The sequence below is a fragment of the Ranitomeya variabilis genome, chromosome 5, assembly GCF_051348905.1.
Source record: "Ranitomeya variabilis isolate aRanVar5 chromosome 5, aRanVar5.hap1, whole genome shotgun sequence".
Taxonomy (NCBI): Eukaryota; Metazoa; Chordata; class Amphibia; order Anura; family Dendrobatidae; genus Ranitomeya; species Ranitomeya variabilis.
In genome coordinates, this window is record NC_135236.1 from 158,155,240 (window position 1) to 158,179,462 (window position 24,223).

Sequence of the window (24,223 nt, forward strand, 5' to 3'; positions counted from 1 at the left end):
TCAGACCTGCAGAATGATGCAAAGAGCCACCAGAGGGAGCCCAAAGACAGCACTCACACAGTACCACTTGTGACCACAAGAGGGAGCCCAAAAACAGAGTTCACAACAGTACCCCCCCCTTGAGGAGGGGTCACTGAACCCTCATCAAAACCCCCAGGGCGATCAGGATGAGCCACATGGAAGGCATGAACCAAATCGGCCGCATGAACATCAGAGGCGACAACCCAGGAATTATCCTCCTGACCATAGCCCTTCCACTTAACCAAATACTGAAGCCTCCGTCTAGAAATACGAGAATCCAAGATCTTCTCCACCACGTACTCCAATTCGCCCTCAACCAGCACCGGGGCAGGGGGCTCAACAGAAGGAACCACAGGCACCACATACCTCCGCAAAAAAGACCTATGGAACACGTTATGAATGGCAAACGATGCTGGGAGGTCCAAACGAAATGACACCGGGTTAAGGATTTCCAAAATCTTATAAGGACCGATGAAGCGAGGCTTGAATTTAGGAGAGGAGACCTTCATAGGAACATACCGCGAAGACAGCCATACCAAATCCCCAACACGAAGTCGGGGACCCACACCGCGACGGCGGTTGGCAAAGCGCTGAGCCTTCTCCTGTGACAACTTCAAATTATCCACCACATGGTTCCAAATCTGCTGCAACCTATCCACCACAGAATCCACCCCAGGACAGTCAGAAGGCTCAACCTGACCCGAGGAAAAACGAGGATGAAAACCAGAATTGCAGAAAAAAGGCGAAACCAAAGTAACAGAACTAGCCCGATTATTAAGGGCAAACTCGGCCAATGGCAAAAAAGTCACCCAATCATCCTGATCAGCAGAAACAAAACATCTTAAATAAGTTTCCAAGGTCTGATTAGTTCGCTCGGTTTGGCCATTCGTCTGAGGATGGAAGGCCGACGAAAAAGACAAATCAATGCCCATCTTAGCACAAAAGATCCGCCAAAATCTGGACACAAACTGGGATCCTCTGTCAGACACAATATTTTCAGGGATGCCGTGCAAGCGAACCACATTCTGAAAAAATAGAGGAACCAAATCGGAGGAGGAAGGCAACTTAGGCAAGGGCACCAAATGGACCATTTTGGAAAAATGATCACACACCACCCAGATGACAGACATTCTCTGAGAGACTGGAAGATCCGAAATAAAATCCATGGAAATGTGCGTTCAAGGCCTCTTCGGGACAGGCAAAGGCAAAAGCAAACCGCTGGCACGAGAACAGCAAGGCTTAGCCCGAGCACAAATCCCACAGGACTGCACAAAGGAACGCACATCCCGCGACAAGGAAGGCCATCAAAAGGACCTAGCCACCAAATCTCTGGTACCAAAAATCCCAGGATGGCCTGCCAACACCGAAGAATGAACCTCGGAAATAACTCTGCTGGTCCATCTATCTGGGACAAACAGTCTCTCTGGTGGGCAACGGTCAGGGCTATCCGCCTGAAATTTCTGCAGCACTCGTCGCAAATCTGGGGAAATGGCAGACACAATCACTCCCTCTCTGAGGATACCAGCCGGCTCTGAAACTCCTGGAGAGTCAGGCACAAAACTCCTAGAAAGAGCATCAGCCTTCACGTTCTTCGAACCAGGCAGGTACGAGACCACGAAATCGAAACGGGAGAAAAACAACGACCAACGAGCCTGTCTAGGATTCAGCCGCTTGGCAGACTCGAGATAAATCAGATTTTTGTGATCAGTCAAGACCACCACACGATGCTTAGCTCCCTCGAGCCAATGTTGCCACTCCTCAAATGCCCACTTCATAGCCAACAACTCCCGATTACCAACATCATAATTCCGCTTGTCAGGCGAAAACTTTCTTGAAAAGAAAGCACAAGGTTTCATCACCGAGCAATCAGAGCTTCTCTGTGACAAAACAGCCACTGCTCCAATCTCAGAAGCATCAACCTCGACCTGAAAAGGAAGAGAGACATCAGGCTGACACAAAACTGGAGCCGAAGAAAACCGGCGCTTCAGCTTCTGAAAGGCTTCCACGGCCGCAGGAGACCAATTAGTCACATCAGAACCCTTCTTGGTCAAATCCGTCAAGGGTTTTACCACGCCAGAAAAATTAGCGATGAAGCGACGGTAAAAATTAGCAAAACCCAAGAACTTCTGAAGACTCTTAACAGATGTAGGCTGAGTCCAGTCATGAATAGCCTGGACCTTGACTGGGTCCATCTCAATAGTAGAAGGAGAAAAAATAAAACCCAAAAAGGAAACCTTCTGTACTCCGAAGAGACATTTTGAGCCCTTCACAAATAAGGCATTAGCACACAGGACCTGAAATACCATCCTGACCTGCTTCACATGGGACTCCCAGTCCTCAGAAAAGACCAAAATGTCATCCAGATACACAATCATAAATTTATCCAGATATTCTCGGAAGATGTCATGCATGAAGGACTGAAACACAGAAGGAGCATTAGAGAGTCCAAAAGGCATCACCAAGTACTCAAAATGGCCTTCGGGCGTATTAAATGCTGTTTTCCATTCATCCCCCTGCTTAATATGCACAAGGTTATACGCACCACGAAGATCTATCTTGGTGAACCAACTGGACCCCTTAATCCGAGCAAACAGATCAGATAATATTGGCAAAGGATACTGAAATTTGACCGTGATTTTATTTAGAAGATGATAATCTATACAAGGTCTCAGAGAACCATCTTTTTTGGCCACAAAAAAGAATCCTGCACCAAGAGGGGAGGAGGACGGGCGAATATGTGTCTTCTCTAAAGACTCCTTTATATAACTCCGCATCGCGGCATGTTCTGGTACAGACAAATTAAAAAGTCGTCCCTTAGGGAACTTACTACCAGGAATCAAATTTATAGCACAATCACAATCCCTGTGTGGAGGCAGGGCACCGGATCTGGGCTCATCAAATACATCCTGGTAGTCCGACAAAAACTCAGGGACCTCAGAAGGAGTGGAAGAAGCAATTGACACCAAAGGAGCATCACCATGAATCCCCTGACAACCCCAACTTGAAACAGACATAGCTTTCCAATCCAGAACTGGATTATGGGCCTGCAGCCATGGCAGACCCAAAACGACAACATCATGCAAATTATGCAGCACAAGAAAGCGAATCACCTCCTGGTGTACAGGAGTCATGCACATGGTCACTTGAGTCCAATACTGAGGCTTATTCTCAGCCAATGGTGTAGCATCAATTCCCCTCAGTGGAATAGGGAATTCTAAAGGCTCCAGAACAAAACCACAGCGCCTGGCAAACGACAAATCCATCAGGTTCAGGGCAGCACCTGAATCCACAAAAGCCATAACCGAGTAGGATGACAAAGAACAAATTAAAGTAACAGTCAAAATGAATTTAGGCTGTATAGTACCAACGGTGACAGATTTAGCAATTTTTTTTACGCCCTTAGAGCATGCTGAGATAACATGAGTTGAATCACCACAGTAAAAGCACAACCCATTTTGATGTCTATGATTTTGCCGCTCAATTCTGGTCAGAATTCGGTCACATTGCATAGACTCAGGTCTCTGTTCAGAAAACACCGCCAGATGGTGCGCAGATTTGCGCTCCCGCAAACGCCGATCAATCTGAATGGCCAAAGCCATTGAGTCATTCAGACTTGCAGGCGTGGGGAACCCCACCATAACATTCTTAATGGCTTCAGAAAGACCTTCTCTAAAATTTGCAGCCAGGGCACACTCATTCCATTGAGTAAGCACTGACCATTTCCGAAATTTTTGACAATACACCTCAGCTTCATTCTGGCCCTGAGAGAGCCAGCAAGGCCTTTTCTGCCTGGTTCTCAAGATTAGGTTCCTCATAAAGCAAACCAAGCGCCAGAAAAAATGCATCCACATTCAGCAATGCAGGATCTCCTGGCGCCAGGGAGAAAGCCCAATCTTGAGGGTCGCCACGTAACAGGGAGATAACAATTCTAACTTGCTGAGTGGAATCTCCAGAGGAATGAGGTCTCAAAGAAAGAAATAATTTACAATTATTCTTAAAATTCAGAAACCTAGATCTATCTCCAGAAAACAACTCAGGAATAGGTACTTTTGGCTCAGACATAGGACTGTGAACAACAAAATCCTGAATGCTTTGCACCCTTGCAGCAAGATGATCCACACTAGAAGTCAGACTCTGAATATCCATGTCTGCAGCTGAACTCAAAGCCACCCAGAGATTAAGGGGATGAGAGAAGCTGGACAGACTGCAGCAAAGGGAGAGGAAAAAAAAAAATTGTACTCAGGACTTCTCTTATCCCACTTCTGCGATGCATTAAACACTTTTTGGCCTGCTGTGCTGTTATGATCCTTAGTGGCTGAGGATCACAGAATGAACTAGCTAAGTAACTGAACATAGAACGAGCTCTAGGGAGGTGGTAACTGGACTGACCGCAAAACCTGATCCTATCCAAACACACTGAAGGTAGCCGGTGAACGTGCCTAAATTCCTGGACGTCTCAACGCAGCCTGAGAAACTTGCTACCCCTATAGAGAAAGTAAGACCTCACTTGCCTCAGAGAAATGACCCCAAAGATATAGGAAGCCCCCAACAAATATTAACGGTGAGGTAAGGGGAAAATACAAAACGTAGAAATGAAAACAGATTCAGCAAATGAGGCCCACTAATACTAGATAGCAGAAGACAGGCAGGGAACTGTGCGGTCAGTAAAAAACCCTATACAAAATATCCACGCTGAGAATACAAGAACCCCCACACCAACTAACGGTGTGAGGGGAGAAACTCAGCCCCCCAGAGCTACCAGCAAGCGAGGAAATCACATATTAGCAAGCTGGACAAGGACAAGTAAATAACCAAGAAACATATTGAACACTGATGAGCAAAAAATAACCAAACAGAAAACTTAGCTTCTCTTGAAGAGACTGATAGCGAAGGAATTCAGGAGAGATCAAAATAGCACTGAATACATCGACAGCAGGCAAACACTGAAAGTCCAGGTGAGCTAAATAGGAAACCAGCTAACAGATAACGAGACAGCTGATCCTGCCTCAGACCTGCAGAATGACACAAAGAGACACCAGAGGAAGCCCAAAGACAGCACTCACACAGTACCACTTGTGACCACAAGAGGGAGCCCAAAAACAGAGTTCACAACACATCCCTTTGCATAACACTGCTACCAAAACGATCGCCAAAGAGTTGGTACAAGTGTTTAGTCAGGTGGGAATTCCAAAACAGATACTCACCGACCAGGGGACTCCTTTTATGTCGAGGGTGATGAAGGAGCTCTGCAGGCTCTTACAAATAGACCAGTTGCATACGTCTGTCTATCACCCTCAAACAGACTTCCTGGTTGAGCGGTTCAACAAAACCTTAAAACAGATGCTCCGGAAGGCGATAGACAAAGATGGGAAGAACTGGGATTACTTGCTACCCTATTGGCTGTTTGCCATTAGGGAAGTTCCCCAGTCTTCTACAGGGTTTTCGCCTTTCAAACTGTTGTACGCCCGTCGTCCCCGGGGACTGTTGGACGTCGCAAAAGAAACCTGGGAAGGTCAAGTCACTCCCTTTAAAACGGTGATCGACCATGTAGCACAAATGCAGGACCGTATTGCCGCTGTCATGCCCATTGTTAAGGACCATATGTTACAGGCCCAGGGAGCCCAGAGGCAAAGTTATGATAGAGGTGCTAAGGTCCGTACGTTTGCATCCGGGGATAGAGTGTTGGTCCTAATCCCTACAGTGGATAGTAAATTTCTAGCGAAATGGCAGGGCCCCTTTGAGGTCAAGGAAAGAGTTGGGGAAGTGAACTATAAAGTGTACCAGCCCGGTAAGAGAAAACCAGAACAGATTTATCATGTGAATCTGATAAAACCCTGGAAAGACCGCTCTGCCTTAACGGCGGATCTGTCCCGTCCGGTTTGCGCACCTACCGTACCGGAGGTGCAGATTGCCGAGACTCTCTCGGAACAACAAAAATCTGAGGTTAAGCAGTTTTTGTTACAGAACCGACAGTTTTTCTCGGAAAAAACCTGGCCGGACTAACCTGGTGAAACATGAGATTGTTACAGAGCCTGGTGTCACAGTTCATGTGAAGCCATACCGGATTCCGGAAGCACGCCGTGAAGCCGTCTCCCGGGAGGTGGTGGCAATGTTGGACTTAGGAGTCATTAAGGAGTCACACAGCACCTGGTCCAGTCCAATCGTGTTGATACCAAAGCCGGATGGCTCCATACGGTTTTGTAATGACTTTAGGAAATTGAATGCGGTTTCTAAATTTGATGCGTACCCTATGCCTCGGGTCGATGAGTTGATCGACCGGCTGGGTAAAGCCCGATACATTACGACCCTGGATCTAACCAAGGGGTACTGGCAGATCCCTCTGGCCGAGGCGGCCAGAGAGAAGACGGCTTTTGCTACACGGGAAGGTCTGTTCCAGTATGTCTACATGCCGTTTGGACTTCACGGAGCTCCAGCAACGTTCCAGAGGTTGATGAATCGAGTCTTGAGGCCCCACAGGCAGTACGCTTCGGCCTACCTGGATGACATCGTAATTTACAGCTTGGACTGGGAAACTCACCTCCGGAAGGTACAGGCGGTGATTGATGACCTGCTGGACGCAGGCTTAATGGCAAACCCCAAGAAATGTCACATCGGGCTTGAAGAAGCCCGATACTTGGGTTACGTGATTGGCAGAGGAGTGGTTAAACCACAGATCTACAAAATACAGGCCATTCAGGGCTGGCCGCAACCAGTGAACAAGAAACAAGTACAAGCTTTCCTGGGGATCGCTGTTGTGAATTTGGATTTTGGGCTCCCCCGGTGGCTACTGGTGGAATTGAACTGGTGTCTTCATCTTCTCTGTTCACCTGTTCCCATCAAGATGTGGGAGTCGCTATATAACCTTGCTGCTCTGTTAGTTGCTTGCCGGTCAACAATGTTATCAGAAGCCTCTCTGTGCTTGTTCCTGCTCCTAGACAACTACTAGATAAGTTGGACTCTTGTCCATGTTTGTTTTTGCATTTTGTTCCAGTTCACAGCTGTAGTTTCGTTACTGTGTCTGGAAAGCTCTTGTGAACGGGAATTGCCACTCTGGTGTTATGAGTTAATGCCAGAGTTTTAAAGTAATTTCTGGATGGTGTTTTTGATAGGGTTTTCGGCTGACCATGAAAGTGTCCTTTCTGTCTTCTGCTATGTAGTAAGTGGACCTCAAATTTGCTAAACCTATTTTCATACTACGTTTGTTATTTCATCTCAACTCACCGCCAATACATGTGGGGGGCCTCTGTCTCCTTTCGGGGTATTTCTCTAGAGGTGAGCTAGGATTAATATTTTCCTCTGCTAGCTTTATTTAGTCCTCCGGCTGGGCTGGGCATCTAGAATCAACGTAGGCATGCTACCCGGCCACTGCTAGTTGTGCGTTAGGTTTAGTTCATGGTCAGCTCAGTTCCCATCTTCCAAGAGCTAGTTCCTATATATGCTTATGCTATGTTCTCTTGCCATTGAGATCATGACAGTTTGACCGGCCCGCAAAGTGTTAATTGTTTGGGCTGAAGCAGGAGAAAAAGAAGTGTTGAAGGGAAATTTTTTTTTTTTTTTTTTTTCCCCTCAGAGTTTTGCTGCCTAGCCCTTAATTGCTGTCTAGCTGCTTCTTACCTCCTCTTAACCCTTGAATGGCTCTGTGTCCACCTGTTTGTAATGGATCTTCAGAGTGTAACTGCAGGTTTGAATAATCTCGCCACGAAGGTACAAAATTTGCAAGATTTTGTTTGTCATGCACCTGTATCTGAGCCGAGAATTCCTTTGCCGGAATTTTTCTCGGGGAATAGATCCGGGTTTCAGAATTTTCGAAATAATTGCAAATTATTTTTGTCTCTGAAATCTCGCTCTGCCGGAGACCCTGCACAGCAGGTCAGGATTGTGATTTCCTTGCTCCGGGGCGACCCTCAAGACTGGGCTTTTTCATTGACACCAGGGGATCCTGCGTTGCTCAATGTGGATGTGTTTTTTCTGGCCTTGGGGTTGCTTTATGACGAACCTCATTTGGAGCTTCAGGCAGAAAAAACTTTGATGTCCCTATCTCAGGGGCAAGATGAAGCGGAAATTTACTGCCAAAGATTCCGTAAATGGTCTGTGCTTACTCAGTGGAATGAGTGCGCCCTGGCGGCGACTTTCAGAGAGGGTCTCTCTGATGCCATTAAGGATGTTATGGTGGGGTTCCCTGTGCCTGCGGGTCTGAATGAGTCCATGACAATGGCTATTCAGATCGATAGGCGTTTGCGGGAGCGCAAACCAGTGCACCATCTGGCGGTGTCCACTGAGAAGTCGCCAGAGAGTATGCAGTGTGATAGAATTCTGTCCCGAAGCGAGCGGCAGAATTTTAGACGGAAAAATGGGTTGTGTTTCTATTGTGGTGATTCTACTCATGTTATATCAGCATGCTCTAAGCGCACTAAAAAGCTTGGTAAATCTGTTTCCATTTGCACCTTACCGTCTAAATTTATTCTATCTGTGACCCTGATTTGCTCTTTGTCATCTATTACCACGGACGCCTATGTCGACTCTGGCGCCGCTTTGAGTCTTATGGATTGGTCCTTTGCCAAACGCTGTGGGTATGATTTAGAGACTTTGGAGACTCCTATTCCTCTGAAGGGGATTGACTCCACCCCATTGGCTAATAATAAACCACAATACTGGACACAAGTAACTATGCGTATTAATCCGGATCACCAGGAGATTATTCGCTTTCTGGTGCTGTATAATCTACATGATGATTTGGTGCTAGGATTGCCTTGGCTGCAATCTCACAACCCAGTCCTCGACTGGAGAGCTATGTCTGTGTTGAGCTGGGGATGTAAGGGGGCTCATGGGGATGTACCTGTGGTTTCCATTTCATCATCCATTCCCTCTGAAATTCCTGAGTTCCTGTCTGACTATCGTGACGTCTTTGAAGAATCCAAGCTTGGTTCGTTACCTCCGCACCGAGAGTGCGATTGTGCCATAGATTTAATCCCGGGTAGTAAATACCCAAAGGGTCGTTTATTTAATCTGTCTGTGCCTGAACATGCTGCTATGCGAGAATATATAAAGGAGTCCTTGGAAAAGGGACATATTCGTCCATCGTCATCTCCCTTAGGAGCCGGTTTTTTCTTTGTGTCAAAAAAAGACGGCTCTTTGAGACCATGTATTGATTATCGGCTTTTGAATAAAATCACTGTTAAATATCAATACCCATTGCCGTTGCTGACTGATTTGTTTGCTCGCATAAAGGGGGCCAAGTGGTTCTCTAAGATTGACCTTCGTGGGGCGTATAATTTGGTGCGAATCAGGCAGGGGGATGAGTGGAAAACCGCATTTAATACGCCCGAGGGCCACTTTGAGTATTTAGTGATGCCTTTTGGTCTTTCTAATGCTCCGTCAGTTTTCCAGTCCTTTATGCATGATATTTTTCGCGATCATTTGGATAAATTTATGATTGTGTATCTGGATGATATTCTGATTTTTTCGGATGACTGGGACTCTCATGTCCAGCAAGTCAGGAGGGTTTTTCAGGTTTTGCGGTCTAATTCTTTGTGTGTGAAGGGTTCTAAGTGTGTTTTTGGGGTACAGAGGATTTCCTTTTTGGGATATATTTTTTCCCCCTCTTCCATTGAAATGGATCCTGTCAAGGTTCAAGCTATTTGTGATTGGACGCAGCCCTCTTCTCTTAAGAGTCTTCAGAAATTTTTGGGCTTTGCTAACTTTTATCGTCGATTTATTGCTGGTTTTTCGGATATTGCTAAGCCATTGACCGATTTGACTAAGAAGGGTGCTGATGTTGCTGATTGGTCCCCTGATGCTGTGGAGGCCTTTCGGGAGCTTAAGCGCCGTTTTTCCTCTGCCCCTGTGTTGCGTCAGCCTGATGTTGCTCTACCTTTTCAGGTTGAGGTCGACGCTTCTGAGATCGGAGCTGGGGCAGTGTTGTCGCAGAAAAGTTCTGACTGCTCCGTGATGAGGCCTTGTGCCTTCTTTTCCCGTAAATTTTCGCCCGCTGAGCGGAATTATGATGTTGGGAATCGGGAGCTTTTGGCCATGAAGTGGGCTTTTGAGGAGTGGCGCCATTGGCTTGAGGGGGCCAGACATCAGGTGGTGGTATTGACTGACCACAAAAATTTGATTTATCTTGAGACCGCCAGGCGCCTGAATCCTAGACAGGCGCGCTGGTCATTATTTTTCTCTCGGTTTAATTTTGTGGTGTCATACCTACCGGGTTCTAAGAATGTTAAGGCGGATGCCCTTTCTAGGAGTTTTGAGCCTGACTCGCCTGGTAACTCTGAGCCCACAGGTATCCTTAAGGATGGAGTGGTATTGTCAGCCGTTTCTCCAGACCTGCGGCGGGCCTTGCAGGAGTTTCAGGCGGAGAGACCTGATCGTTGCCCACCTGATAAACTGTTTGTTCCTGATGATTGGACCAGTAGAGTCATCTCTGAGGTTCATTCTTCTGCGTTGGCAGGTCATCCTGGCATTTTTGGTACCAGGGATTTGGTGGCAAGGTCCTTCTGGTGGCCTTCCCTGTCACGAGATGTGCGAGGCTTTGTGCAGTCTTGTGACGTTTGTGCTCGGGCCAAGCCTTGTTGTTCTCGGGCTAGTGGATTATTGTTGCCCTTGCCTATTCCTGAGAGGCCTTGGACGCACATCTCGATGGATTTTATTTCAGATCTGCCTGTTTCTCAGAAGATGTCTGTCATCTGGGTGGTGTGTGACCGTTTTTCTAAGATGGTCCATTTGGTTCCTCTGCCCAAGTTACCTTCTTCTTCCGAGTTGGTTCCTCTGTTTTTTCAAAATGTTGTTCGTTTGCATGGTATTCCTGAGAATATCGTTTCTGACAGAGGGACCCAATTCGTGTCTAGATTTTGGCGGGCATTCTGTGCTAGGATGGGCATAGATTTATCTTTTTCGTCCGCTTTCCATCCTCAGACGAATGGCCAGACCGAGCGGATTAATCAGACCCTGGAGACATATCTGAGGTGTTTTGTGTCTGCTGACCAGGATGATTGGGTTGCTTTTTTGCCATTGGCGGAGTTCGCTCTCAATAATCGGGCCAGCTCTGCCACTTTGGTGTCCCCGTTTTTCTGTAATTCGGGGTTTCATCCTCGATTTTCCTCTGGTCAGGTGGAATCTTCGGATTGTCCTGGAGTGGATGCTGTGGTGGAGAGATTGCATCAGATCTGGGGGCAGGTGGTGGACAATTTGAGGTTGTCCCAGGAGAAGACTCAGCTTTTTGCCAACCGCCACCGTCGTGTTGGTCCTCGGCTTTCTGTTGGGGATTTGGTGTGGTTGTCTTCTCGTTTTGTCCCTATGAGGGTCTCTTCTCCTAAGTTTAAGCCTCGGTTTATCGGCCCGTATAAGATATTGGAGATTCTTAACCCTGTTTCCTTCCATTTGGACCTCCCTGCATCTTTTTCTATTCATAACGTTTTTCATCGGTCATTATTGCGCAGGTATGAGGTACCGGTTGTGCCTTCCGTTGAGCCTCCTGCTCCGGTGTTGGTTGAGGGTGAGTTGGAGTACGTTGTGGAGAAAATCTTGGACTCTCGTGTTTCCAGACGGAGACTCCAGTATCTGGTCAAGTGGAAGGGATACGGCCAGGAGGATAATTCTTGGGTGAATGCATCTGATGTTCATGCCTCCGATCTGGTTCGTGCCTTTCATAGGGCCCATCCTGATCGCCCTGGTGGTTCTGGTGAGGGTTCGGTGCCCCCTCCTTGAGGGGGGGGTACTGTTGTGAATTTGGATTTTGGGCTCCCCCGGTGGCTACTGGTGGAATTGAACTGGTGTCTTCATCTTCTCTGTTCACCTGTTCCCATCAAGATGTGGGAGTCGCTATATAACCTTGCTGCTCTGTTAGTTGCTTGCCGGTCAACAATGTTATCAGAAGCCTCTCTGTGCTTGTTCCTGCTCCTAGACAACTACTAGATAAGTTGGACTCTTGTCCATGTTTGTTTTTGCATTTTGTTCCAGTTCACAGCTGTAGTTTCGTTACTGTGTCTGGAAAGCTCTTGTGAACGGGAATTGCCACTCTGGTGTTATGAGTTAATGCCAGAGTTTTAAAGTAATTTCTGGATGGTGTTTTTGATAGGGTTTTCGGCTGACCATGAAAGTGTCCTTTCTGTCTTCTGCTATGTAGTAAGTGGACCTCAAATTTGCTAAACCTATTTTCATACTACGTTTGTTATTTCATCTCAACTCACCGCCAATACATGTGGGGGGCCTCTGTCTCCTTTCGGGGTATTTCTCTAGAGGTGAGCTAGGACTAATATTTTCCTCTGCTAGCTTTATTTAGTCCTCCGGCTGGGCTGGGCATCTAGAATCAACGTAGGCATGCTACCCGGCCACTGCTAGTTGTGCGTTAGGTTTAGTTCATGGTCAGCTCAGTTCCCATCTTCCAAGAGCTAGTTCCTATATATGCTTATGCTATGTTCTCTTGCCATTGAGATCATGACAGATCGCCGGCTATTATCGCCGGTTCATACCCAATTTTGCAGCCATGGCTACCCCCTTGACGGATCTTACCAAAGGGAAGGGTTCCGTCATGGTAAAATGGACCTCAGCGGCTGGAGAGGCCTTCCACAGCCTGAAACGAGCTTTGTGCTCTCAGCCCGTACTAGTGACTCCTGATTTCAGCAGTGAGTTTGTGGTCCAAACTGATGCTTCTGATACTGGGGTCGGAGCTGTACTTTCCCAGGTGAGGGACGGAGTCGAACACCCGGTCCTCTACCTCAGCCGGAAACTGAATGTACATGAGCAGAGGTATGCCGTGGTTGAAAAAGAGTGCCTAGCCATTAAATGGGCTCTCGACTCCCTCAACTACTACCTGGCAGGTAGGAAGTTTAAGCTGGTCACGGACCATGCCCCTCTCAAGTGGATGCACCTCCACAAAGACCGTAATAGTCGGGTAACCCGGTGGTTCCTTGCCCTGCAGGCTTACTCTTTCACGGTGGAGCACCGCCCCGGGGTGCAGATGGGGAACGCTGATGCCCTGTCCCGAGTGCACTGTTTCGAGAGTGTTCTTGCTCGACCAGAGTGGTCTGAGCAGGGGGGGAGGATATGTAAGAATCATGTCGGTCTAGTAGTCGGGGGCTGGTATATCTCGCCCAGGTATTTGTCCTATGTGAATTAGGCTGCTCAGTATCTTCAGGATAATGATGGGTTAATGAGTGCAGGAATAAAGGATGACCAGCTGAAGGTTTCCAGCGTCAGCCTGGGGCACACAGATTGCCTGTCTGTGTGAGACAAACGTGAGTGAGAGCTGTGCTCAAGGACTGTGTGTTGTTCGCTGGGAGGGAGAAGCCCCCCCAGTTGTTGAGATAGCATCGTATCTGTTTAGTTAGTGCCGGACAGGCTAAGATTTATTTTTATGCTTTGCTTTTTCTATGTTGCTTTCACGTTAATAAATCTGACCTGAAGTCAGTCTGCTAAGAAACCTGCTGTACGCCTCAGATTCAATGCACAAACCACGTGACCTTTGACCCCAGCAAAGGCGATCCCGGAGTGTTTTGTCACACCTTACTTATGCATGTGTAGTGGAGGTTATTTTTATGCCGTTAATTATGGCCATCTTCAAGTTAAATTATTGATAGCTGCTCTAATCAGCCCAGGATAGTGACCGCTGTGCGTTTGCACCTATTGGGATCACATTTTCCATCTATATCTATGCTAAATATATAAATTATGTGACATATGTAATTTTCTTGTTTTGTTATTGGTTGTAACTAATAAATAATATTTTTATACAAAAAACTCTAGATCTCCTATATTTATCATAGCTTTAACTGAGTTAGTATATTGATTAAAATTTGCACCCTGCTGGTTTTCCTTATATGTTATACTAGATGGCAGCCCGATTCTAAAGAATCGGGAGTCTAGAATCCATATATACTTTATTTATTCAAATGTAAGAATAATGCAATTAATAAATAATAGTAAGAAAGAACAAAAAATGGCTGCACTCACCAGCTCTTGACAATTCTTGACAGTACGGCACATTTCTGATTGGTCGCTCGCGGCAGGCGGCAACCAATCAGAAAAGTGCCGCGCACCACGAAGGCATATATCTTTGTCCACCCTGAGCGGGTGTAGGACGCTGGTGACGTCACTTATCTCCGGACATTATCTCCGGACAAAGCCACGGAAGTTGGCACAAATTGCCGGAAGTAGTATTCTAGGCAATTATATATTAGATTTTAATGTTATCAGTGTTTACCTTTGAACGTTTATATTGTATTGTCCTGTCACCAGCCATGTGTACGATTATCGGCCGAAAGCCTCTCTGGAACCAATAATCACCCCATGTAAAGGTATCTTTATAAGTTAAAGATTCAGAATACTATGACTTTTATCATATCCTGAACAGTCAAGTTTTTTATGAACCGTTAAGGTTTTCTGGTTGAAGTAAAAAAAACTCTTAGTGTTTACAGTTTGAAACCATAAAATGTTGAAAAATTATGTCATTCTTGAGTATATCACTCAATTGTGCTCATAAATGTGTCAAATTTGATCTATAATATACCTTAATATACGTTACTTTAATCTTTAATATACTTAAGAACAGGGCCCCAGACATCACACAGGGGGTCTGAAACACCGCACAGTGGTCCAAAATATCGCTGTGCTCTGCCTGGGGCCCCATATGCTGCCTGGGGCCCCTGTGCTCTGCCTGGGGCCCCATATGCTGCCTGGGGCCCCTGTGCTCTGCCTGGGGCCCCATGTTCTGCCTGGGGCCCCTGTGCTCTGCCTGGGGCCACTGTGCTCTGCCTGGGGCCCCATATTCTGCCTGGGGCCCCTGTGCTCTGCCTGGGGCCCCATATGCTGCCTGGGGCCCCTGTGCTCTGCCTGGGGCCCCATAGGCTGCCTGGGGCCCCTGTGCTCTACCTGGGACCACTGTGCTCTGCCTAGGGCCCCATATGCTGCCTGGGGCCCCTGTGCTCTGCCTGGGGCCACTGTGCTCTGCCTGGGGCCCCATATGCTGCCTGGGGCCCCTGTGCTCTGCCTGGGGCCCCTGTGCTCTGCCTGGGGCCCCATGTTCTGCCTGGGGCCCCTGTGCTCTGCCTGGGGCCACTGTGCTCTGCCTGGGGCCCCATGTTCTGCCTGGGGCCACTGTGCTCTTCCTGGGGCCCCTTAAGCTGCCTGGGGCCCCTGTGCTCTGCCTGGGACCACTGTGCTCTGCCTGGGGCCCCATATGCTGCCTGGGGCCCCTGTGCTCTGCCTGGGGCCACTGTGCTCTGCCTGGGGCCCCATATGCTGCCTGGGGCCACTGTGCTCTTCCTGGGGCCCCTTAAGCTGCCTGGGGCCCCTGTGCTCTGCCTGGGATCACTGTGCTCTGCCTGGGGCCCCATATGCTGCCTGGGGCCCCTGTGCTCTGCCTGGGGCCACTGTGCTCTGCCTGGGGCCCCATATGCTGCCTGGGGCCCCTGTGCTCTGCCTGGGGCCCCTGTGCTCTGCCTTGGGCCCCATATGCTGCCTGGGGCCACTGTGCTCTGCCTGGGGCCCCATGTTCTGCCTGGGGCCCCTGTGCTCTGCCTGGGGCCACTGTGCTCTGCCTGGGGCCCCATATGCTGCCTGGGGCCCCTGTGCTCTGCCTGGGGCCCCATATGCTGCCTGGGGCCCCTGTGCTCTGCCTGGGGCCCCATAGGCTGCCTGGGGCCCCTGTGCTCTGCCTGGGACCACTGTGCTCTGCCTGGGGCCCCATATGCTGCCTGGGGCCCCTGTGCTCTGCCTGGGGCCACTGTGCTCTGCCTGGGGCCCCATATGCTGCCTGGGGCCCCTGTGCTCTGCCTGGGTGTAGGACACTGGTGACGTCACTTATCTCCGGACATTAGCTCCGGACATTAGCTCCGGACATTATCTCCGGACATTAGCTCCGGACATTAGCTCCGGACATTAGCTCCGGACAAAGCCACGGAAGTTGGCACAAATTGCAGGAAGTAGTATTCTAGGCAATTATATATTAGATGGGCATTTCCTGAAGGAAATACATGGTGCTTGAACAGCGCTACCAGCTTTACAGCAGCACTTTTCACACACGGGACTGGGGGGCGCGCTTACTTTTGCACCCGGGGCCGGGGGCGCGCTTACTTTTGCACCCGGGGGCGCACTTACTTTTGCACCCGGAGGCGCACTTACTTTTGCACCCGGGGGCGCACATACTTTTGCACCCGGGGGCGCACTTACTTTTGCACCCGGGGGCGCACTTACTATTGCACCCGGGGGTGCACTTACTTTTGCACCCGGGGGCGCACTTACTTTTGCACCCGGGGGCGCACTTACTTTTGCACCCGGGGGCGCACTTACTTTTGCACCCGGGGGCGCACTTACTTTTGCACCCGGGGGCGCACTTACTTTTGCACCCGGGGGCGCACTTACTTTTGCACCCGGGGGCGCACTTACTTTTGGGGCCGCACTTACTTTTGGTGGGCGGGGCTCCTCGGCCTCCGATTTGGTTGGTGGGGCCCCTCGTCCTCCGATTTGGTGGGTGGGGACCCTCGGCCTCCGATTTGGTGGGCGGGGACCCTCGGCCTCCGATTTGGGGGGCGGGGCCCCTCGTCCTCCGATTTGGTGGGTGGGGACCCTCGGCCTCCGATTTGGTGGGCGGGGACCGGCCTCCGATTTGGTTGGTGGGGCCCCTCGGCCTCCGATTTGGGGGGCGGGGCCCCTTATCCTCCGATTTGGTGGGCGGGGACCCTCGGCCTCCGATTTGGTGGGCGGGGCCCCTCGGCCTCCGATTTGGTGGGCGGGGCCCCTCGGCCTCCGATTTGGTGGGCGGGGCCCCTCGGCCTCCGATTTGGTGGGCGGGGCCCCTCGGCCTCCGATTTGGTTGGCGGGGCCCCTCGGCCTCCGATTTGGTGGGCGGGGCCCCTCGGCCTCCGATTTGGTGGGCAGGGACCCTCGGCCTCCGATTTGGTGGGCGGGGCCCCTCGGCCTCCGATTTGGTTGGTGGGGCCCCTCGGCCTCCGATTTGGTGGGCGGGGACCCTCGGCCTCCGATTTGGGGGGCGGGGCCCCTCGTCCTCCGATTTGGTGGGTGGGGACCCTCGGCCTCCGATTTGGTGGGCGGGGACCGGCCTCCGATTTGGTTGGTGGGGCCCCTCGGCCTCAGATTTGGGGGGCGAGGCCCCTTATCCTCCGATTTGGTGGGCGGGGACCCTCGGCCTCCGATTTGGTGGGCGGGGCCCTTCGGCCTCCGATTTGGTGGGCGGGGCCCCTCGGCCTCCGATTTGGTGGGCGGGGCCCCTCGGCCTCCGATTTGGTGGGCGGGGCCCCTCGGCCTCCGATTTGGTTGGCGGGGCCCCTCAGCCTCCGATTTGGTGGGCGGGGACCCTCGGCCTCCGATTTGGTGGGCGGGGCCCCTCGGCCTCCAATTTGGTGGGCGGGGCCCCTCGGCCTCCGATTTGGTTGGCGGGGCCCCTCGGCCTCCGATTTGGTGGGCGGGGACAATTGGCCTCCGATTTGGTGGGCGGGGACCCTCGGCCTCCGATTTGGTGGGCAGGGACCCTCGGCCTCCGATTTGGTGGGCAGGGACCCTCGACCTCCGATTTGGTGGTCGGGGACCCTCGGCCTCCGCTTTGGTGGGCGGGGCCCCTCGGCCTCCGATTTGGTGGGCGGGGTCCCTCTGCCTCCGATTTGGTGGGCGGGGCCCATCGGCCTCCGATTTGGTGGGCGGGGTCCCTCTGCCTCCGATTTGGTGGGCGGGGCCCATCGGCCTCCGATGTGGTGGGCGGGGCCCCTCGGCCTCCGATTTGGTGGGCGGGGCCCCTCGGCCTCCAATTTGGTGGGCGGGGCCCCTCGGCCTCCGATTTGGTGGGCGGGGACCCTCGGCCTCCGATTTGGTAGGCGGGGACCCTCGGCCTCCGATTTGGTGGGCGGGGACCCTCGGCCTCCGATTTGGTGGGCGGGGACCCTCGGCCTCCGATTTGGTGGGCGGGGACCCTCGGCCTCCGAATTGGTGGGCGGGGCCCCTCGGCCTCCGATTCGGTGGGCGGGGCCCCTCGGCCTCCGATGTGGTGGTTGGGGCCCCTCGGCCTCCGCTTTGGTGGGCGGGGCCGGGCCCCTCAGCCTCCGCTTTGGTGGGCGGGGCCGCTCGGCCTTCGATTTGTTGGGCGGGGCTCCTCGGCCTTCGATTTGGTTGGCGGGCCCCTTGGCCTCCGATTTGGTTGGCGGGGCCCCTCGGCCTCCGATTTGGTGGGCGGGGACCCTCGGCCTCCGATTTGGTGGGCAGGGCCCCTCGGCCTCCGAATTGGTGGGTAGGGACCCTCGGCCTCCGATTTGGTGGGCGGGGCCCCTCGGCCTCCGATTTGGTTGGCAGGGCCCCTCGGCCTCCGATTTGGTGGGCGGGGACCCTCGGCCTCCAATTTGGTGGGCGGGGACCCTCGGCCTCCAATTTGGTGGGCGGGGACCCTCGGCCTCCGATTTGGTGGGCGGGGCCCCTCGGCCTCCGATTTGGTGGGTGGGGCCCCTCGGCCTCCGATGTGGTGGGCGGGGCCCCTCGGCCTCCGCTTTGGTGGGCGGGGCCGGGCCCCTCGGCCTCCGCTTCGGTGGGCGGGGCCGCTCAGCTTTCGATTTGGTGGGCGGGGCTCCTCGGCCTCCGCTTCGGTGGGCGGGGCCGGGCCCCTCGGCCTCCGCTTCGGTGGGCGGGGCCGCTCAGCTTTCGATTTGGTGGGCGGGGCTCCTCGGCCTCCAATTTGGTGGGCGGGGCCGCTCGGCCTTCGATTTGTTGGGCGGGGCTCCTCGGCCTCCGATTTGGTTGGCGGGGCCCCTCGGCCTCCGATTTGGTTGGCGGGGCCCCTTATCCTCCGATTTGGTGGGCGTGGACTCTCGGCCTCCGATTTGGTTGGAGGGGACCCTCGGCCTCCGATTTGGTGGGCGGGGCCCCTCGGCCTCCGATTTGGTTGGAGGGGCCCCTCGGCCTCCGATTTGGTGGGCGGGGACCCTCGGCCTCCGATTTGGTGGGCGGGGCCCCTCGGCCTCCGATTTGGTGGGCGCCCCGGCCTCCGATTTGGTGGGTTGGGCCCCTCGGCCTCCGATTTGGTGGGCGGGGACCCTCGGCCTCCGATTTGGTGGGCGGGGACCCTCGGCCTCCGATTTGGTTGGCGGGGACCCTCGGCCTCCGATTTGGTGGGCGGGGCCCCTCGGCCTCCGATTTGGTGGGCGGGGACCCTCGGCCTCCAATTTGGTGGGCGGGGACCCTCGGCCTCCAATTTGGTGGGCGGGGACCCTCGGCCTCCGATTTGGTGGGCGCCCCGGCCTCCGATTTGGTGGGTGGGGCCCCTCGGCCTCCGATGTGGTGGGCGGGGCCCCTCGGCCTCCGCTTTGGTGGGCGGGGCCGGGCCCCTCGGCCTCCGCTTCGGTGGGCGGGGCCGCTCGGCTTTCGATTTGGTGGGCGGGGCTCCTCGGCCTCCAATTTGGTGGGCGGGGCCCCTCGGCCTCCGATTTGGTGGGCGGGGACCCTCGGCCTCCAATTTGGTGGGCGGGGACCCTCGGCCTCCAATTTGGTGGGCGGGGACCCTCGGCCTCCGATTTGGTGGGCGCCCCGGCCTCCGATTTGGTGGGTGGGGCCCCTCGGCCTCCGATGTGGTGGGCGGGGCCCCTCGGCCTCCGCTTTGGTGGGCGGGGCCGGGCCCCTCGGCCTCCGCTTCGGTGGGCGGGGCCGCTCGGCTTTCGATTTGGTGGGCGGGGCTCCTCGGCCTCCAATTTGGTGGGCGGGGACCCTCGGCCTCCGATTTGGTGGGCGGGGACCCTCGGCCTCCGATTTGGTGGGCGGGGCCCCTCGGCCTCCGATTTGGTGGGCGGGGACCCTCGGCCTCCGATTTGGTGGGCGGGGCCGCTCGGCCTTCGATTTGTTGGGCGGGGCTCCTCGGCCTCCGATTTGGTTGGCGGGGCCCCTCTGCCTCCGATTTGGTTGGCAGGGCCCCTTATCCTCCGATTTGGTGGGCGTGGACTCTCGGCCTCCGATTTGGTTGGAGGGGACCCTCGGCCTCCGATTTGGTGGGCGGGGCCCCTCGGCCTCCGATTTGGTTGGAGGGGCCCCTCGGCCTCCGATTTGGTGGGCGGGGACCCTCGGCCTCCGATTTGGTGGGCGGGGCCCCTCAGCCTCCGATTTGGTTGGTGGGGCCCCTCGGCCTCCGATTTGGTGGGCGGGGACCCTCGGTCTCCGATTTGGTGGGCGGGGACCCTCGGCCTCCGATTTGGTGGGCGGGGACCCTCGGCCTCCGATTTGGTGGGCGGGGCCCCTCGGCCTCCGATTTGGTGGGCGGGGCCCCTCGGCCTCCGCTTTGGTGGGTGGGCCCGTCGGCCTCCGATTTGGTGGGCGGGGCCCCTCGGCCTCCAATTTGGTGTGCGGGGACCCTCGGCCTCCGATTTGGTGGGCGGGGCCCCTCGGCCTCCGATGTGGTGGTCGGGGCCCCTCGGCCTCCGCTTTGGTGGGCGGGGCCGGGCCCCTCGGCCTCCGCTTCGGTGGGCGGGGCCGCTCTGCCTTCGATTTGGTGGGCGGGGCTCCTCGGCCTCCGATTTGGTTGGCGGGGCCCCTCGGCCTCCGATTTGGTTGGCGGGGCCCCTCGGCCTCCGATTTGGTGTGTGCTCTGCCTGGGGCCACTGTGCTCTGCCTGGGGCCCCATATGCTGCCTGGGGCCCCTGTGCTCTGCCTGGGGCCCCTGTGCTCTGCCTGGGGCCCCATGTTCTGCCTGGGGCCCCTGTGCTCTGCCTGGGGCCACTGTGCTCTGCCTGGGTGTAGGACACTGGTGACGTCACTTATCTCCGGACATTAGCTCCGGACATTAGCTCCGGACATTAGCTCCGGACATTAGCTCCGGACATTATCTCCGGACATTAGCTCCGGACAAAGCCACGGAAGTTGGCACAAATTGCAGGAAGTAGTATTCTAGGCAATTATATATTAGATGCTTTTCTGTGTGTTTCCACAGCAACCAAATCCAGCTCTAGCATGGATTTTAAAGCCCGAGAACAAACATGGCTTACACAACTTAGAGATGTATTTAGTGATGATCCCAAGTTGTCACTTTCAGGAGATGGTAAAGACCTACAGGAATTAACTAAAAAATTGAAAGATATGCTTAATAAACGTACAAGATTTTGGTGGAATCGAGCTTTCCTCAATAAATATCTGGAGAAGGGCCTAATACCAAGGGGACTCAGGGTCCAAGTGTTCCCATCCTTTGAAGTTGAGGACATGGTATTCCGTGAAAAATGGGAGGACTTGGCTAATGTATGTTCGAGGGGGTTCATGGGTTTGTTAGCCCAGATGAATCAGACATCGTTGGATGATTTAGATAAAGAGATTGAGGACATCCAAATAAAATTGAAACAGGAATTATCCAGTGAAGCCTTGGTTTTATTAAAAAAAGAACTGGATATAGAATTCGCCAAATGGGAGAAAACCATTTGTGAAACCAAGGCAAAAAAGTTTCAATGAGACATTATTGATCATCAAACTAATTCTATCTACAAATGGAATAAAAACCACAAACGTTATAGGAGGTCTCCGCGTGCCCGATCTGCCTCTTCAGTCTCTATAACGTCAAGTGAAGACTCAATTAGATCCAAAACTAAGGTGTCTGATCCTAGAGACATGAAGTCTAATTATGAGAGAATGACAACTAGATTTAATAAATCTCAATCCAGTTCCCAGGAGAAGAGAAGTAAATATGGGTCTGAGGTAATAAATTTATCTAATCACATTTTGACTAAAGCACATTTAGAAGTACTTCAAAAGGGATTAACTTTCTCCCCTACTAATAATTTTAATCTTTTCACAGCAACCAAAGACCTCTTCCTCTTTTCCAGGAAACTAGTAATGAAAAAACTCATGTCTCAGGATAGGACACTATTACCTTTAACGGATCAGGTGGAACAGGAGGCATTGAGGGATCTCGAGGACCTCCTACAAGAACAAGAAACAGATAATATGGGTAGGTTCCCACAAAATATATGTCCCAAATCAAAGAAATTCCCCCCTTGTCGGCGGTTCCAGCTGTGGATATTTTCACATGTCTGGTAGCTCAGGATTTCAAGGAGATTGCAACAATGCGCAGATATGACAATCTAACTGCTTGACAACGTCAAGCTTTACAAGAATTGCAATCCTTTGATGACATATGATAAGCACAACGCACCAGCCCATTTCCTCTATCTACTGGATGGGCAACACTTCAATATCAATGACAACATACTGACCCCGGAGTTCTTAAACTCCTTTTAGTCAAGAAGCGTTATTTAAATTTAATAACAAAATTTCTTTATTAACATATAAAACATACACATTTAAAACAATGCCTCACAATCAAGAATAGACTCAAAACAGAGATCAGCAAAATATAAATGAAGTGTACCCAGGTAAACCTTAATCCTATTCAGTTATGTACCCAAATATCATTTCATGGGAAAACAGTGCAGTGAACAGGGGAATAAAAATTGGTGTAACACAATGCACTATGCAGCGTTATTATCCTCCAATGAGCGCTTAGAGGAGTAAATTACTCCATCAAGCAATAGGACAAATGCCTAGTTTAAGATTAACATATACAATGCTTTATGGAACCTAGTAGCCCCTTGACATATAGGTCATATACCGAAAAAGCCCATAATAAGCTAGAACGGGCAAGCTGCCAGCCAGACACGCACAGCGACCTAGCCAGACCGAAAGGTTCCCAGCTGATCCACACCTGCACCTCCCCTGTTGTGAACTGAAAGTGGTTAAAGAGGATGGAAGACACGGGTGTAATCCCGGTTCCAAAACATATTACCTGAGCGCAGTCACTGCAAGCACAGAATCCCGGCCTCGTGGCACGCTGAAGCTCCGTCACCCCGACGCGCGTTTCGCACCCGCTTCTTCCTGGGGGCGTGTCATAGGTAAGGCGTCACTATCTTTTAAAAACCGAGGCAGCCAATCCAGTAGCCGCGGCGGGGCATTCCCCAAATGAGTCATACTTCCCAGAACACCTACAAGCGGTGACGTATCTCACAGCAAGAGATCTGATGACGAGGCTTAAGAGAGCCGCGATTGCGCATATTGAAACGCATACCGCACATGGTATCTCCCAGATAAATAGCGGCATCAAACACCCATACACATCCAAAAAGATTATAAACTAAAACATCAGTGCTACCATAATTGTAGCCACCCATATAAAGAACCTATGTTTGCGCCAGGGAGAAGGGCCATGTAACAGGACAGTGAGGCATGATCGGAGCTACCCCTGCAGGATGGAGCACCAGTCAATGCCATCAACCCCCACATGATCCCACATGATCCACAAGGCGCAATACCCACTGCAAAGGGGAAAGTCAAAATGAAACCCATGCGGATTCATAAAAACACACTGCATAATTCTCCACCTGAACCCATTGATATTCTATTGCACCCTGTCCCTATAGTACCAATACCCGAAATACATAATATGCTGATACTGGTGCTACCTTAGTTGAACTTGGTAATTTCTCCCTATGCCACAGGTGTATATAAATTCAATATGACCACCATCTAATAAATATAAAAATGGATATCAATGAGTCCATATTAATTGCCAAATACAATGCACAAAGGTCCATAGACTTGGCAATTCCTCCCTATACCCCGGTATGTATAAATATAATATGACTACCACCTCAAAACACAACACACAAATACAAAATAAGTCTATATTAATCACTAAATGCAGTACATAGGAATCCATAAATCAGGTATGAATCAGTCATATGGTTTTCAACAGGAAAAATCGCCGTTTCATTCCAGCCCAAGAAGGATCTTCGGCCTTTCAGCCTTCTATCAATGTCCACTAGTTATGTTCCTGATGGTTTAATAATACAATCCTTCATGCAAACAGCAATCTGGACAGATGTAGAAATCTTGAACACCGAATAGTTCAGATCATGAAATGAAATATGAAGCAATAAAACGGGTCATATACTTCTTCATAAAACCAACGGCCTTGGCAAATATAAAGTCCCTGGAGACAGGATAGTTTAAATCAACGTCTTCAGGGTCACATCGGTATCACTGATCCATGATATGAAGAATGTTGGCCACACATCAATAGAACCCCATCGTATAGTTTCTGGAAAGAACAAACTCAATTAAAAACAGCACAAAACCAAACCAAAGACAACAACGAAAATTAAAAACATTTAAAAGAGACCGACTAATGCTCCTATATGCACAAAAAGACCAAAACATTGATGGCTTATAAAAAGGAACC